Below are 10,599 nucleotides of genomic sequence, written 5' to 3'. Positions count from 1 at the left end.
GTCAAGCCACCGTAGGCAAAGGACTGAGGTGTCCCCCACGTCGACTGTTCCACCCCGTAGGAATGGAAAACCCCTGAGTAATCCCTAACTCCACTCCACCAAACCGGGTGAGGTCCCTCGGTCCCTATCCCCTGAGCGTACGCCATCTCGTGCATGTTCCGGAGTGTCAAGGTAGATGACACTCTCTCCGCCAAGTAGCTGGATCGCGTCTCCGGGGTGTCGAGGTAAGGGTAGCACGGAAAAGGCTGCTGCTGCTGTGGTGTCACCGGCCGTGGCCTAGTCTCTGAGTCCCTCTCCCTCACTCGACGGGGTCCTCTCCCCAACCTAGGTCTCTCCACTGCCACGACCGACGCATTCTCCCCCTTCTTCAGCTCTGGCATCACCTCAAGAAGGGTGTCGTCGATGAGATAGGTCTGCAGCTGGCGGGGTCCATCAACATCCTCCTCCTCCTCCTCATCATCGGAGTCCACAGTCACTACCGCCGGCTCTAGGGGCTCCGTCGGTGGGAGGTGCTCAGGAGCTGGAATCTTCATCCAACTCACGCCCCACACCCTCCAAGCTAGGCTACCGTCAGCCAAAGTCCTCAACCATTTCAGGTCGAGATAGTAGTCACGGTCCATGGTGGGCACCGGGGTAACTAGAGGCACGTACTCCGAAGAAGCCTCAAAAGAGGTTAGCTTTTCAGCTAACCGAGTGGCGATAGCGCCACAACTCAGGTACCGGGAAGAGGCAGTAGCCATCAAGGCAAGGGCGGCACAAACCATAGAAGGAGCATTGAAGACCACTTTCCTGGTCCACTCTGGGTTCAAGTAGGACATCAAAAGTAACACCTCATGGTTGTTCAGCTTACTGATATCCGGTCGATCATAAAGGAGGTTCGAGAGGGAACGAAGAAAGATCCTCAATGTGACATGCTGAACATCATTAATCAGCATGTTACTTGAGGTAGGAGCCGGTTTCCCGGTCAGGCAAGGCATTAGGCGGCATACACCGCACTCGGCAGGGATATCGGTGATGGAGTCCTTGGGAGGCTTGGCCAACCCAAGGTGAGAAGCAAATTGGTCCATAGAAAGCAAGAAACTAGTGTTCATCAATCGAAACTCAACGGTCCAGCCAGCGGGGTCATAGATAAAGGAGCTCATGAACTCCAAGGTAAGAAAAGGATAAGAGTGTTTCCTCAGCCTATACAACCCAAGAAGACCCAAAGTCTCAAATATGTGACGGACATCCGTCTCTATCTCCAAATCCTCCAACAAAGTAGTGTCAATACACCGTGTAGGTCTCATTTTGCGTTTTTGTAAAACTACAAAACGCTCTCTTTGCTTGAAATCAACAAAAACAACAGAAGGGTACTCTGGAACTACGGGTACCACAGGTCCACTCCCTTCCCCCATCTCAGGTGGATTACCCCTCCCCCGTTTACTTTGGCGGGTTCCTATGTTCAGTCTCGGCATCTGTTTCAGCATATGACTTAAGCAACTTGCACAAACACGTAAGGCATATACTTCATGTAACTTGAACTTAACTTATTCAGTTAGGTACACCAATTCACCAACAAATTTCAACATGTGGAGCATATAAGTCTTGCCATTAACCTTGAATATTAAGCTATGTACACACATTCACCAACAGTTTCCAAAACTTGACATACAAGCTCAGTTTACTACTACTCATAGGCCATAGTTGTGAAAGAAATTTATCATGGTGATTACATATGCTCAACAAATTCGAATATCCTAGCATGATTCTAAAGGTTATTCCAAACACACTTCTAATCACATGTGAGGCATTCTTACTAGTTCATGGAAAAGAATAACTTGGAACATATCATTATCACCCTTCAATATTATGAACAACAATTCACTTAGAATTTTCAGACGGTCTTTACAGCTGTGATAATTTTGGCATATTTTCATCAATTATCGTTTCTACTATCATATTGAAGTTCAACTTATACTTATAATGTCATTCACAACACCAAATTCCAATTATAAATCACGAATTTCCATTTGAGGCACTTTTAAGACGGAGTTTTAAGGCAACTTTTTAAGGTGGAAATCATCAAATCCATCCTTCAACATGATATAAGCAACACATAGGGCTCAATTCTACCATCTAACCATTGTAAAACAACCAAAAATTGATTTCAATTTTGGAAACCCTAGAAATTTCGGGTTCAATCTTTGCAATTTCTAGTCTAATTTACAACAATTAATCGCCAACAAACATGGAAAGAAGGCATGTGAATCATATTTCAACAATTAAAAGCACCAAATTGATCATAATAATCGAAATTTCAGATTGTTTCACTTCTCTAACACATTCAAATCAATAAACCATGTACATTAGGAAGATTAGCATACCTTGATTGAGTAGCAAAGTAAAGAAACGAAATTAAGCAAGGAAATCAACCCCAAGAATCACCACTAACCCAAGAGTGTGAGAGATTTAGAGAGGAAACAAGGCTCTAGGGTTCGAAATATAGAGGAAGAAAGAGGAGAATGGGAAAGAATTGGGGTTTTGAAGAAACCCGTATGTCTCACTGTACAATAACCTACTCGATCGAGTGCCTAGGGTACTCGATCGAGTACCACCCTACTCGATCGAGTAGGAGCCATTTCATCGAGTATCTGCAAGAATTTTTCCCACATCCCGACATCATAGCTTCCTAACTAGATCGAGTGAGGTCTACTCGGTCTAGTAAGCACTCGCACTCGGTCAAGTATAGTTAAGTACTCGGTCAGAAATACTAAGTAACTTGAAAATTCCTGCAAAACAACATGGCGTGTCGATTCCAAACTAAGGTCGGAATTCGGCACGAATTATCACACTCCATCACGGATTACAACCATTACTCACGCAAAACGTAATTCTTCAACGAATAAGGTGTACGTCACATTACGCTACACAAGTTACCCAACTCGGTTTACCTGCTACCGAATCTTCTATAAATATATTCACACCATCATATTACACTTAAACTTACTTTAAGTGTTACTACTAAACTCGTGTTTACTTCAATTTGAAGCATATAATGAACATCAATTCTTTCTTTTACTTATCACATAAATACATACTTTTTAAACCAATTATTCAATCATGTCTTACATTCTATCATAAGCAATTCATTTTGCACGAATCAAATATTACGCAGCGGAGAAATTTCAACCAACAAATAAGGCATCAACGCATTACTATATGCTATGTCTTGAATTATAACTCAACTATACTATAACTATCATCATAGTAATTACGGTGGGATTTATAAACTCGTATATGACTTCCGTCATCATTAACTTATAGCAAACACCTACATGTTCACTCTTCATGTCACGACATTCAATTCCACATTTTCACGCATCTCTATTACATAAACTTTCGTCACATATCTCATAACCATCGTATAAATTCACTAATCATTCCAAAAACTCCGCTAATTTCACCAACGATTACTATACGCGGCCCAAATTCCACTATCACACCCCTATTAACTCTAACATGGACTTAACCGGAGGTAGCTCCGGCACAATTAATATACATATCACACATAGACACACTGACTCCACATTCCCATACCATGTGACTGGCTTAAGTGTCATGGGGCCAAGATTTTGAAATGAGGGCGCCTACTCACCCAAAATCTAGCATCAGCTGGGGCTCCCATTACACATACACCAGGTTCATTTTATTAGACTCCCTACGTTCATTATGTTCATTTGTTACAGGTTCCAAAATCGTCGCTCTGATACCACTTTGTAACACCCCCATATTCAGAGGAGCCTTAACTAGGCCTTCCTTAGTATATAAGGGCGTTACCATCTCGGTTACCCGAGGATAGTAATAATCAAACGTCGATAAATGAACTATTATATTGTATTACAAGCGGTTTAAACAACAAACGATATAAAAGATACAACTCAAGGACTACACGCTATGACCATCATATCTCGTGAAGACTCATCCCTGCCCGGACTCCAGCTATCAACAACATCAACACCTGCTAAGACCGACTGCTCACCATAAGGGATCACAGCAGACACATAACAAACAAACAACCACACAAGGTCAGTACTTAGATAAGACACGACAACGGCAACTACAATTATCAATACAAATAATGCTATCAGTCCCAAACATAACCACGATAACCCAACCAACTCTGTCACTGACTGTCCACTGGACCAGCCCTGCCAGTGGGGGACCGCAGCCATTCCCACCAAATCCCCGCTCCTCATAATGAGCGATAACCCTGTCCATTAATGTGCACATCCCCTCCCGTGGCGGGTTCCACGGAGGGCGAAACTAGGGCGTGAAGTCACTCCCGCAAGTGACCCCACTCAGCCGAGACGCATCTCGAGAACCAGAGACAACAACCACAATCACAAACACAGCCGTCACAATACAATTACGATACTAAGCAATCACAATACTACCACAACGACCGACACACTAGACCATCTACAGAAACTGAGTAGGCGAACCTACCTTTAAGCAACTGCAACCAATCCATGCCAACATATGACATATCCAGCAATCAAGCAACGCCTATAAGCACAACACAATCATATATTACTACCAAGCAAACCCTATTTGCAAAGAACAAGGACACGGATGATGATTATGACATACCTATAGGGAGAAAACTCAGCAAGAGACCGCTACCCGACACAAGTGACGCTCTCCTAAGGCACCAGGATCTTCAAAAGGCTTCCATGGAGGTTTTGAGGTGAAGGGAAGGGAAAGAGGCGACTGAAGGATAGGAGGAAAGTGGCGGAAGTGATTTGCGGATTTAACAAAACGCGATATAAAACCCTCGCTGAAAACTCGGTACTCGATCGAGTACCCAACATACTCGATCGAGTGGCCCCCTACTCGATCGAGTAACCTAGCTACTCGATCGAGTAGCCTCTACTCTATCGAGTACCACTCTTAACACGCAACCCAAGATGGTTTTGGCACACTTTTCTAAGACTACTCCCGCTCCCAAGGTCAGTCAACGATGGTCAAAGGGTCCCTAAAAGGGCGGGTATTACAATAGTATTCTAATGAGTCGATTCTTTTGATTAAAGACTGTTCGCCTAAGGTAGCACAGTTTCAGATTAACTTTGATTTATGTTACTACGACCTTCGTACATGGGGTAAAATGGGCATATTTTGGGTTATGATGGTTGTGGCTAGTCAAAGGGAATAAGTACGATAGGAATTGTCCACCCCTTGTCAGGGTTATAACAATATCTCAGGGCCACTCGAGGAGTAATGAACTGGAAATGCGTGGCCACGCTCGGAAGGTATCTATGGTAGATAACTCCGGTCAAATCAGTTATTCTCCAGATCGAGGAAACCACTCTCGATATGATCACTTGCAAGTACGACCTGGAAGACACCTTACATTGAGTGGGAGATAGTAATAGGACAAGAGAATTGGTGACGCACACTTTGTCGAGGACAAGTGGGAGATTGTTGGAATAAGTGTCCTCCGACAATAATGCGATCACAACTGTTGATCATAATGATCACATGTTTAAATCTCATTTTAAGAATACATGTGGGATGTAATATTTTACAGTCAACTGGTCCACACATATCGGTAATGATTGGCAGACTAGAGTTTGACATTACTGTCGTGCGACGGTGGTGATCAGTTGATCCCCTTAGGTCATACCTATAGGGAAATACTCTTAATTGATTATTTAATTAATCGTATGCCGATACAAGTTAATTAAATTGCTTAAAATTGACGGATAATTTTGTGAGTTAAGTTAACGTATCTTATTGTAATTTGATTAAATGAGACACGGTTTAAGTAATCGAATTGTTTTATTACTTGGATAAAATTATTGTTTACGAACAATTGATATTGAATTGAGATTGAATGAATGATTTATTATAAATACAAGATGTTGTGATTTATAATTGATAAACCATTTTGGTACAAGTAATTACGAATTACTAGTCGATTTTGTATATGACATATTTTATGAGTATGTTGATTTTTAATATGTTAAAAATACATTACAATTTCAGATGTCAAGTAACATGTCACACATGTTACAATTGACAAATGACAAAATAAAATGGACCTCCCATTTTATATGTGCCGAAAATGGAGGGGCTTATGGTTGATATTGTGTTAATTATTTTTTAGTGAAAAACACAATAATTACCTATAGTCTTAGCCTTACATACCTATCATTTCTTGGGTAGAAAAACTAGCCCATGCATTGGGTACACTACTCCCTCCAACCGGATTTACCAAGGGAAATAGAGAGTGTTTCCTCTACAATTATTCATTCACTCTTATCACATTATTTCTAGTGTAAGAAATTATCATACTCTCTACGATTTGTGAAAATTCTAGAGAAATAAACTCACATAATCACTACCTCTTGAACCGATTTTTCAAGAGAACAAAATTAATTTTGTGTCATATTTTAAGTAAGACTAATATTGTTACTAGATCATAATAATATTGGTTATTAAGAGATTTCTTTGGGTATATGCTTTTGGGAGAGATTCTAAACTTGAATCTTGTTCATCCATTGTTGGAAAGCTCAAGAACTAACAAGAAGGAGATCTTGTTGGTGCCCATAAAACCGAAATCATATAGTAAGATTAATGATTTCTTCTCTACTTCTATTTTTGTTTGCATGCATAAGATTTGTAATTATTTTATGACTAAATAATTTCTCACATATATGAATATGTAAATTAATGAGATTAATAAATTCCAACAGTTTCCACCTTTTGTCCTAGCCATCCTCTCCTTTATGTAGTAACACCAAAGATATGGTTGAATTCTTCAAATTTCAATAAGACCCAAATCGATTTTGGATAGTTGAATTTTGTCTTGTATCCTAAAAATCGATTCAAACCTTGAAGATTTTGGTGTTTCAATTGCTTTTTGTTGACAAAGGAGTGATTTCTTTGAGTTTTGAGGGAGTTTGGAATTAATTTGGGTGAATTTGGTTGAGAAATTTGATTTTGGTGGATGGAGGGATTGAGGGTTTTGAAGGTTTTGGAGATGTGTGTGTGTGTTATGAATGAGTAAAATGAATTGGGAAAGGTGGGGTTTTAATCCCGTTGGATTTGAATTTCACAGGGGAGACGAGCAGATCTGGGTCGGGACGCTCGGATTCTGCTTCAGTTTGCTTCAGAAAATAAGACCGAGCGTCTTCTGGTGAAGAAGAGCGTCTTTTTGAAGGGAGACGAGCAGATTTCTATGAGGACGCTCAGATTTATTGTCAGGGAGAAATCCCAAATTTTACCAGCAGTAGGATGAGCGGATCCTGTGAGAGACGAGCGTCTTGACTGATATGAGCGGATTCTCTTTGGAGACGCTCGGATCTTTAGTCAGACCAAAAATTTCTTTTCCAGCTCTCTCAGGACGAGCGTCTTCTTCCCAAAACGCTCGGATTGTCTTCAGGACGAGCGGATTCTTGTCGGGCCGCTCGGATCTTCCCTCTACCTCACGAATTCAGTTCCACCCGTAGGTATTTCATAACCCGTGTCATTTACTCTTCATTCCTTTAGTCCTCATTGTGGGGGCACTACGAAGGCGTGGATAGCCTAGGCAATTGCTATCCCCACACTATGTCAAAACACTACACATCAATAATCATATAAGTCCTTCCCTCACTTTCTCTCGAAATGATGAAAATCTGGATCAAGGCATAAAAATATAAATCCAAAATTGACAAAAATGCTATACAATAAGTAAAATGCAAGTTAAGGTGTTAGAATATTTACAAATGGTGGTTTAGGGAGGACTCCACCAAACTCTCATCCATAAATTAGATGTCAAGGGGGCATGGCCAAGGAGTTTTTGATGTTGCTCAACACCTTGAAGAAGTAGTCGAAAGCTTGTTCATTGTCATGATAAAGATCTTCAATAGACCTTTGCACTTTTTGTTCTTCATTGTGGTCTTGGGTCATATCATAGGGATTGAATATCCCTTCAAACTCATCATCCCAAAGACCACATACTTCATCTACTTGTTCCCCAATTATATCACGAGTTGACAAGAGCAACTCTTCTTCCTTCTTGTCATGGGCAATGAGGCCCTCTTCTTTACTTGTCATGGGTGAGCTTTTCAAGCTCTCTTTGTTGAAACTTTCTTGCTCTTTGGATGGAGCATCTTTCACTTTCTTCTTCCATATAGGTGGTGATTCTTTACCCATAGCTTGTTCTTTGCATTGAGATGCCAACTTCTTCCTATCACTTTCTCGGCTATAGTGATCAACCATGAAACACGGCTCATGTAATCGGGAAGCTCTCATTGTCTTGTCAAGATTAAAAGTGATTGTTTCATCTCCCACTTCAAGGGTGAGCTCTCCATGTTTCACATCAATCACCGCTCCCACGGTGTGCAAGAAAGGTCTTCCTAAAATGATAGGAATGTTGGAATCCTCCTCCATATCAACAATAACAAAGTCTACCGGGATGAAGAATTTGCCAATTCTTACGGGCACATCTTCCCATACCCCTAAAGGTATCTTTGTTGATCGATCCGCCATTTGAAGCGTGATATTAGTGCACTTGAGCTCTCCCATTCCTAGCCTCTTGCTTACCGAGTATGGCATGACACTTACACTTGCCCCAAGGTCACATGAAGCTTTGTTAATTGTAGTGTCACCAATAGTGCATGGAATGGAGAAACTTCCCGGATCCTTGAGTTTTGGAGGTGAACTTCCTTGAAGAATAGCACTACTCACTTTAGTGAAAGCAATAGTCTCAAGCTTCCGGATGGATTTCTTCTTGGTAAGAACATCTTTCATGTACTTTGCATAGGCCGGAACATGATTGATCAATTCCATGAATGGAATTGAGACTTCTAAGTTCTTCAGAATCTCCATGAATTTTCCAAGTTGTTAATCAAACTTAGGCTTAGCTTGACGACTTGGGAATGGAAGTCTAATCACATTAGGCTCCTTCTCTTTAGCCTTTTATTTATTCTTTTTTGAAACTTCTTGAATGGTGGGTTCTTCTTCCCTAGAGTATTCCACAACTCTTTCCTTATCACTAGTCTCCACAATGTCTTTCTCAATTTGCTCCTTTGGCCCTTCATACCTTGTACCGCTCCTCAAATGGATGGCAATCACCGATTCATGTCTTGAGGGATTACTTTGAGGTAGTAATTGCCCCTTTTGTCTTTGAGAGCTAGAAGATGCTAATTGAGACATTTAGGTTTCCAACATTTTGGTGTGGGCTAGGATGTTGTTGATGGTGATGTCTTTTGCTTGACTATCTTTTTGCATTTGAGTGAAAAATTCTTGTTGGGTCTTTTGCATTTGGAGGACCGATTTTTGAACATCAAAACCTTGGTCATTGGATTGATTGTATGGAGTTTGATTTTGATAACCTTGGTTTTGGTTGTAAAAGTGTCTTTGAGCTTGGTGTCTCATTGGAGGTGGGGTATATGTTGTTTGAGGGTTTTGAATATTTTGGCTTTTGTATGAGAGGTTTGGATGGAATTTGGTGTTTTCATTGTAATAGTTGGAATAAGGGGTACCACTCTTGTATGCTTGGAAAGCATTCACTTGTTCCCCTACATTCACTTTGGTCATGTCCCAAAGTTCCACAACTCTCATACTCCACTTGGAATTGATGAAGATGCCACCATGGCATTAACATGTTGCTTAGGTGATTTGGAGGCCTCTTCAAGTTTAGCCATAGCCTTCTCAAAGTTCAAATTAATGGTGTCAATATGAGCACTAAGTTGAGCATCCAATTGAGTAATAGAGTCCACTTCATGCTTTCCTCCCCTAGTAGCCTTTCGAGGTCTACTATATTATGAGTTATAGACCGCCATTTCCTCAATCTTGTTCTATGTTTGATTATCATCAACTTCGGTAAACATACCATTTGATCCCATATTGAGAATGTTTCGGGAGTCTTCATATAGACCATTCCAAAATTATTGTACAAGGAAGCATTCGCTAAGTCCATGATGTCGACAAGATCGGCAAGTATCCTTGAATCTCTCCCATGCTTCATACAAAGATTCTTCGTCCCTTTGTTTGAACCCGGTGATTTGGGCTCTCAACATGTTAGTCTTTTCCGGAGGATAGAACTTTGTAGAAAGCAAGTGCCAATTTCTTCCAAGTGTCAATACCAAGAGTAGCTTTATCTAGGCTCTTCAACCATTGTTTCGCGGAATCAATCAAAGAAAAAGGAAATAAGACCCATCGAATTTGGTCTTGAGTAACTCCGGTTTAAGAAATCGCATCACAATAGTCACAAAAAGTCTCTATATGAGAATGAGGGTCTTCACTAGGCATCCCCCCAAATTGACTTCTCTCAACTAGTTGTATAAATGCGGATTTTGCAATGAAATTACCGGTCAAATGTTGTGGTGTGGGAGTACCATTTGGTAGGCTCTCCTCGTTTGGTTCGGAATGTGATCAAAATTTAGGCATTGTGGGTTGATTTTGTGGTTGGTTTTTTGTTGGGTTATCCACTCCTTCTCTTGCAAAAGGGTTGGTAAACTCAATATTATTTGGTGGAATGTCCACAATCTCACTAATACCTCTCAAAGTATTTCTAGCAAGTCTTCTATTGTTGGTCAAAGTTCTTTCAATTTCAAGATCAATGGGTAACAA

The 10,599-nt window shown here is 40.8% G+C and overlaps 1 non-coding gene across 1 annotated transcript; it reads left to right on the top strand.

Moving 5' to 3' along the window:
* The first annotated feature begins 9,939 nt into the window (after positions 1–9,939).
* LOC141620347 (small nucleolar RNA R71) lies at positions 9,940–10,046 on the top strand. Its single transcript, XR_012531942.1, has one exon. It is a non-coding gene; the product is annotated as a small nucleolar RNA R71 (small nucleolar RNA).
* The last annotated feature ends 553 nt before the right edge of the window (positions 10,047–10,599 follow it).

This window comes from Silene latifolia, chromosome 1 (genome assembly GCF_048544455.1).
Source record: "Silene latifolia isolate original U9 population chromosome 1, ASM4854445v1, whole genome shotgun sequence".
In the NCBI taxonomy this organism is placed as follows: domain Eukaryota; kingdom Viridiplantae; phylum Streptophyta; class Magnoliopsida; order Caryophyllales; family Caryophyllaceae; genus Silene; species Silene latifolia.
This window is presented reverse-complemented; position numbering and strand designations above follow the sequence as displayed.